The following is a 7,510-nucleotide window of genomic DNA, read 5'->3' on the forward strand; positions in this document are numbered from 1 at the left end:
CAAAGACCTTATGAGAACCAACATACTGCATGAACATAAACATAAAAATTCTTTAAGACCACAAATCCAACAATACATAAAATGCGTAACACAGCATTATCAAGAAGCTTTTAAGGTTGGGGTAATATTCAAGTATCAAGGTTGGGGTAACTTTCAAATATCAAGAAGCAAATTACACCATACTAACAAATTAAAAAAAAAAAAAAGAAAGAAAGAAAGGACAGACCTGTGATCATCTCAGGAATACAAGAGAATTTTCCTAACCTGAGAAAAGATATGTAAAGAAAAATTGGCAGCACAATTAATATTAGAAGACTGATGAATACTTCTCAAGATTAGGACAAGGCAAACATGTCTACCCTCACCACTTCTATTCAACATTATACTTTTAGTTTTTAGCCAGGAAGCCAAGAAAAAGAAATAAAAGTCATCTGGATCAGAAGTATAAATCAAACTATTTTTTCAGAGACAACACTGTCATTTAAGGAGGAAATTGATTCTTTAAAAAAAAAAAAGCTAGAATGTGTCTAACATGATTACAGAATATAGGGTTAATACACAAAAATCAGTCATGTTTCTATATACTAGGAAGGGGGAAAAGTGGAAAATACATTTAAATTAGTCAAGGAGTTCCCGTTGTGGCTCAGCAAAAATCAACCTGACTAGTATTCATGAGGAGGCAGGTTCAATCCCTGGCCTCGCTCAGTGCGTTAAGGATCCGATGTTGCCATGAGCTGTGGTGTAGGTCACCATTGCAACTCCGTTGCTGTGGCACAAGCCGGCAACTATAACTCCAATTCGACTCCAAGCTCGGGAATCTAGCTATGTCAAAAGTTCGACCCTAAAAAGACCAAAAAAAGTATTCTCCCCCGTATCCAATCACGATGATGAAGTACCACTTCCTACCACAAGAAAACAGTGCTCCTTGGAGAAATAACTAAGTCTTTGATGGAAAGTGAGTAAAATTGGCTTGAATGTTATTATCCCATATAGCAGTAAGACTGGCAAAAATACACCAGGGTCATGGGAAAAAGACTCAGGTGTCAATTTAAAGAACTTCCCGGAGTTCCCGTGGTGGCTCAGTGCTTAACGAATCCGACTAGGAACCATGAGGTTGCAGGTTCGATCCCTGGCCTTGCTCAATGGGTTAAGGATTTGGCGTTGCCATGAGCTGTGGTGTAGGTCTTCTCCCTCAGTAGGCCAGGGTTTGGGAACCAGGATTGGGCTTTGCTCAGCACCCTGCTTCCTGCTTCTTTCAGCCTATCCCACTTCACCCCCCCGGGAGGCCCCCAGACTCAGCTTCCCTATCTAGGTGCCTTTTCTCCAGCAAGGAGTCTGCATGCCCTCCTCAGGGTCCCCAGCTCCCTCACTGCCACCTGGGGCCCTGGGCAGCCCCCACATCTCCTCATCTATCTCTGCCCTTAGCCTGGTCCTGAGCCTTAGGCCAGCAGCTACAGCTCCGATTCAACCTGTAGCCTGGGAACCTCCATATGCCTTGGGAGCGGCCCCAGAAATGGAAAAAAAAAAAAAAAAAAAAACTTACCATTGGCCAAACTAGGGTAACTTAAGTTCAACAAGTGTTGACACTTCAAGTATGTCTCAATCCATGACTTCATGACTAAATTTAAAGCATCACTGGAAACTAATTATCTTGAAAATGAATAAACTACAGGAATGACTCAAGCATTTATCCTTTCCTATTTGATCCAAACCAGTGAAGGATAGCATCTCCAAACTGAAGTGGAGCACTATCTCTTTAAAATGTATACCCTGTTAATTACCCAGCTACTTTGAAAGAAGAAACAAAATTGGAAGAGAAGTATTAATTGCCAGATCTCGGGAAAAGTTGAAATAAGACTAAACCCATACAAGAAAAATGCAAGGATCCAGTGCATGACTCACAGGAGGGCTGTGATTCCAAAACAGAAGGATCAGCTTTAGAAGGTAAAAAAAAAATCTGAGACTCCTAGAAAAATATGCAAGTCTTAAGGGCTATGAAGTAATGTGTCAAATAAAAGATATGTAGTCCATCTGGGTAGTCTAATGTCTCTTAAATTTCTAAGTCAAATCACACTCTGATAGAGACCATTAGTTGTTTGTAGTGAATATAGAAAAAAAAAAAAAAAGCAGAGGGAGGAGACTAGAGCTTGTTGTTCCTACACTATGGGGTGAGGGAAAGTTTGGGTGCCTGTATATGTTTAGGTGGGTGGGACACTGTCTCATAGACCAAAGGTAGTGGAAAACCGACCCTTGAAATGGATGATCACAGAATACTCCCAAGTAGCTTGGATGAAAACAAACACTAGGGTGGTTGGAGATGCTAGCAAGAGGCACAGAAAGTCAAGAACCATAGATCTGCTGTGAAAGCAATAAGAAAACAGATACCGTATATTCATTCAACATTTACCAAGAGCCTACTAACTCCCTCAGCTGATGGAGAAATGGCTTAGAACAGAACACCTTGGGGGGTAAAAAAAGTTAACCAGAACAGTTACATGACATTTGCAAGGTATTTTGCTGTTAAAAAGGGTGCACAGGAATATGAAATATATTGGCTTGTGTTTTTTGTATTCTTCGTTCCTCAAATCTCCAAGAGACGTAGCCATATTGTCAGCTGTATCCAATTCTTAACTGTTATTACTGGTAATATAGTAGCTTACTATTTTGATCCAAAGCTTGCAAGGATGAGAGTCATTAGTGGGTAATTTTACTGTTATATTTCAATATTGCATTTTAAAACAACTTGAAAAAACACTTAAAATACACATTCCATCTTATGACATTTTGCACAAGAAAAGCCCACTACACCCACAAATGTGCCTACTAGAATACATCATGTCATGAGAACAAACATTAGAAAGAATGAGTATTTTATTCATCACCCAAGAACGGGATTTTTTTTGAAAATGCGGTGACAGAAATTGTAGTCACCTTCCTTTGAACATGGACTGGCTTCTGTTGTCTGTTGTTCTCATTTGTCAGTTTTCTTAATGTTCCTCGTAATACAGTGTCTTTAGTTTTCCCCCAAGGAGTATCAGCAATTTCTGGGAGCAAGAAGAAACTTTGTCAATTCTGCATAATGACCAAAACAGTGATTGAATCACTTAATTGAAGCTCGAAGGTTTGTAATGCGATGCCTATTAGGGCCTGTTTCACTGTGAAAAGCTAACAGTGGGTGGGTGTTCACGTAGGCAGCAAGAACAGAGAACCAAGTCTTTTTGTCTTTGTTTGCTTTATTTTTCTGAAGCTCTAACAATCCACAAGGGATTCCTCACTCAACTCTTTAATAGCCGAACGGTGATGGGCGGGGGGGAAAAAAAAAAAAGAACAAAAACTAAGACAGATGCACATATTTAAAAAGCTTTGCATATAGATTGTGTTTTATCATGTCATAGTAATTTTTATTACCTCATGAAATTGCCACCCATCCTGACGTCACCTGTTGGCATCACAGCAAAGCCAAGCTGTAGCCGGTGCAGCTACCATTACGGGATGCACAGTGCTCATACATTGGTTTGATTTTCAAAAGTAGCTCATTTTGAATCTATTGTAGACTGTACTTATTTGATTAACTGGTATAGGCAATGTCCTCATACGGTCTCCAGGATGTGGGTGAAGACCACGCCTTCACGTCACCTGTACCTCTGGACAGTCATTTCATTCTTGGCCTGGGAAACTTAACTGTTGGGGCGAAGTTCGCCAACTCTTGATGCCTCTCACCTGATCAAGCTTCCCTTTATACCATGGAATCCCATTTGACAACTATCAAGCTAAGTGGTAACAAGCGTTCAGAGGATGTGTTAAAAATATAGCCAAATTCCTATTAGCTGATTCAGAATTAATGATTGACTAGATTCATTTTCTACAAGTTTTTAATGGTCAAAAGGAAAAAAATAACTTCTATCTTAAATATTTTTATCTTAAATATTTTTACCTTGAAATGTAAACACATATTCATCAATAATCTAGTATTTGTTAAAAGATGGAATACTATCTTCCTCATCTAGTTCCTCCACTTTTATGTGCCATGTCCTGACCATTGTCAGTTCAGGCTGTGGTCAATACACTGTGTACAGTCATTTTTGGGCTTACCACCTGAGTCGTGTCTGCCTCTTGATCTTTCTCCTATTCAGCTTCATCTCTTCTTTTTGCCATGTATAAACCTCGGCGTCATTCACAATGTCCTTTTCCTATGAATTGTCACCCTCAATCATTGCCCTTTATTTTCTTATTATACATTTGGATTTTCTGCAGCGGGTTGTCAAGTTCAGACCAGTTTTCTCCAAGATGCAGTATATGCTGAACTACAAGCTACTCTACTCCAATATTGTATTATAAATAGTATCTTAACAGGTTGGGACTCTTAATTCAGGACCACCTTCGTTTTTATCTTCCAGTATTTCCAAACCCATTCAAAAACTTAGCACTTGTGTTATTCCATCAACATTCCAGAACTCATAACCCATCACCAACTAGATCAAAGCAGTCCTATCTGCTCAATAAAGCAAGAGCTTTACATCCCCTGCAGTCCTTACCAGGATCTAAGGACTGATTGCTGAAAGAAGAGTTTTCTTTAGAAGATAAAAAACTTGATAAAAACAAGTTCTTTGTAGGGTTCATCCATCCTCTATTTTGTGAGCTGTCGTCTACCAGTAAAGACAAACAATTCCTAGGTTTAAGTACTCGAGGTTACTGACCAAGCCACAAATCCTAAAGTGGTAACTTTTAAGCTCCAGATGAAAGGCTGCAGGCCATTGCTGATTGTTTTTTTTTTTTTTTTTTTTTTGCATCTTGATGCACACTCTTCTCTGTATGATTGTTTTTTTTAAGTCTAAATATAGGCCTGTTTAGTCTCAAAATAGTCACCAATATTTCAATAATTCATTCAGCTGTAGATTACTTAACAGGTTGTTCAACAGCTAATTTCTCCCTTCTATGGCCCACAATCCAAGCCATCTGTTTGCTATAAAATGTTGGTTACCAAACTTTTCATATAAAACAAAGACTCTTTCAGGACAAGTCCACCAACTGGAGTATCACATGATTTTTCTTGCATGAGCTGCAGCTGAGACCCCATCTATGGCTTCCAATTCATTTAAGTGCATCAAGGATGCAAAGATATTTGTCGGCAATCTAAGAACACTCCTGGATTTGTGCTATTTTCTAATATTAAAAACCTTATTTGACAGCGTTTTTCACAGTAAATTTTAAATTTTCATTTTAAAAACTCATATACTCACACTCCATTGTTATACCAAGTAAAACTACCATCAGCAGGAGTTCCCATTGTGGTACAGTGGGTTAAGAATCCAACTACAGGGTCTCAGCTTGCTCCTGAATCACTGGTGCGAACCCCAGGCCAGTGCAGTGTGTTAAAGGATCTCGTGTTGCCACGGCTATAGCACAGGTCACAGCTGGAGCTTGGAATCAATCCCTGGCCCGGGAACTTCTCATATGCCTCAGGTTCAGCCATTAAAAACAAAACCAAACAAAAAAACACCTGGCATCAACAGGCTTGAGAAAGATTTGCATCGTATTACGTATTTAACTCATATTACTAGCACGAAAGTGCTTAAGAATGAAGCCTAATTGACTGCCAGCACTCACCGTGTAGCGAGAATGGCTTGACATGCCTTATGAAGTAATTATATCAGCACCCATTTTTAATACCTTACTCACTTGGTAACTGAGCAGTGTTTCCAAAAATATGACACTGTTCTGAAACAGTCTTGTGCTGGCACCCCAATATGACATTTTGAGGCCCACTCTCAAAAACTGGGGGGCCTAAACTATAATATGTAAGAGAACCCTGAAATACAATACTTGGAACCAAGCCAAGGGTAAATTTCTAAAAGGAATGGGCTAAGTCAAACACGTGATGTTCCTTAACTTGGAATACAACCCCACAGACAAAGCTATTTTGTAAATGATGCTGGACTTGAAATCATCGTCCTAAGAAAATCTATGCCAACAATGTTATTGCACCAAGCAAGGTCATCTAAAAAGCTCCCATGCAAGAGTTAAACCAAAGACTACATTTCTTCATAACTAAGGCACCTGTGAGCAAGTAGGGGATAGAAATAGGAGATACTCTTCTTGTTCAGATGACCTCAGGGTTTCTACATTACGCCACATTAGCGTTACCGAGTTCCATCACACGCCAGGTGGCTATTTTGTACTTCGTAGGGACTACCTTGTGTCATCTTCAAAATTACCTCACAAAGTGAGCTTCCCAGATAGGAAACTAACATTTGCCCAGGTGTACAAAGCTAGCAACAGTTTGGGATGGCTACTGGAGTTCAAAGGTCATGTCTTTTGACTGCTATCCTGCCCTTCCTTGACACTCCAACCTGCTCAAAATTTCCTTCTGGCACCTAGCAAATCTCAAATCACCTGAGTGTCGGGGAAAAAAAAAAATTGAAACTGTTCATACATATAATCGAATTATTTTCACCTTCGGAGACCTCTAAAAACTCCCAAATGAGAGTTAACTCTGGGTGGATGATAGTAGCACCAAAACGGGCACAAAACTAATGTGCAAATTAAAACGACTATGTGTTCCCAAAAGATACCTGTAAGAGATTAAACACGAGAAAAAGAAATATACCTAACAGAAGAACCCCTTACCAACAATCATAGCCCCTCTACTATTTTACGAAGGCTTGAATTCATACTTATTCTTACTCATTTCTTCACGTTAGACAGCAGTAATCACTATGTTATTACCTATGGGTTTTCTAGAAAGATGTCTGTTTTCTTTCTGCATCAGTTAATAGAAAAACTTGCAGTATTTTTAAAACGTTTTATAAGGAAAAAATTGAACTTAAATATCGGAGAAAAAATAAAGGGTAGTTTACCCAAACTTTGCCTCTAGACCAGGACAACACTACATTCCATCTATCCAACACTGTCACCAAGCAATTAACCTTTTTTCCTTTAAGTCTAAAATCAAAGAAAAGTCATTTCTGTATTTTAGCAAGAAAAATTGACATGGAGAAGGCTTAAACTTCAAAATCCCCGGAGGCTGATTCCAACGAATAAAGAATTAAAAGAAAAAGTTTATAGTAATGTGATAGCACCTTAGGGTTCCCCAAAAGGCAGATGCTAACAAAAAGGTATAGACAGTTGATTTGAGAAGTGACACCAGAAACTACCAGGGAGGAATGGAGGTAGGAAAGAGCCATGTAAATGCCCCTTAGTGAGCAGATTACCTGACAAACGCCAGGAGCACAGTACGGCTAGGACCCTCTGAGATGAGCCATGAGACACACCATAACACACGCTTGAAAACCGACGCACCTAAGGGCAAGTAGGTGGGGTACTTATATACCAACTCCCAGCCCCCATTGGCTGAGGTTGAGCACGGAACACCTCCACCCTTATAGGCTGCACGTGTGCCCAACCCAGATGCTTCAGAGCCAGAGAAGTGGGAGATGTTAAGATGAGAAGCAGCTCAGCATACCCAGAAGTGACTTCAGCTGCAGGCAAATGTAGCTGCACTGATAGAAAA

At 39.6% G+C, this 7,510-nt stretch overlaps 1 long non-coding RNA gene across 5 annotated transcripts in view; it reads right to left on the minus strand.

Annotated features, from left to right (window-relative positions):
* The window catches only part of LOC146402227 (uncharacterized), a 228,003-nt gene extending 220,702 nt beyond the window's left edge, over nt 1-7,301 (minus strand). For all 5 annotated transcript variants that reach the window (XR_014805573.1, XR_014805569.1, XR_014805572.1 and 2 more), the window contains exon 1: nt 7,212-7,301. This is a non-coding gene — a long non-coding RNA (uncharacterized LOC146402227). The remainder of the gene's footprint in view (nt 1-7,211) is intronic.
* Between the last annotated feature and the right edge of the window lie 209 nt (nt 7,302-7,510).

This window comes from Sus scrofa, chromosome 6 (assembly GCF_054392235.1).
Source record: "Sus scrofa isolate SSC_HxYL_T2T_F1_AM1 chromosome 6, Sscrofa_HxYL_maternal_Yorkshire_Landrace_v2.0, whole genome shotgun sequence".
NCBI classification, from domain to species: Eukaryota; Metazoa; Chordata; class Mammalia; order Artiodactyla; family Suidae; genus Sus; species Sus scrofa.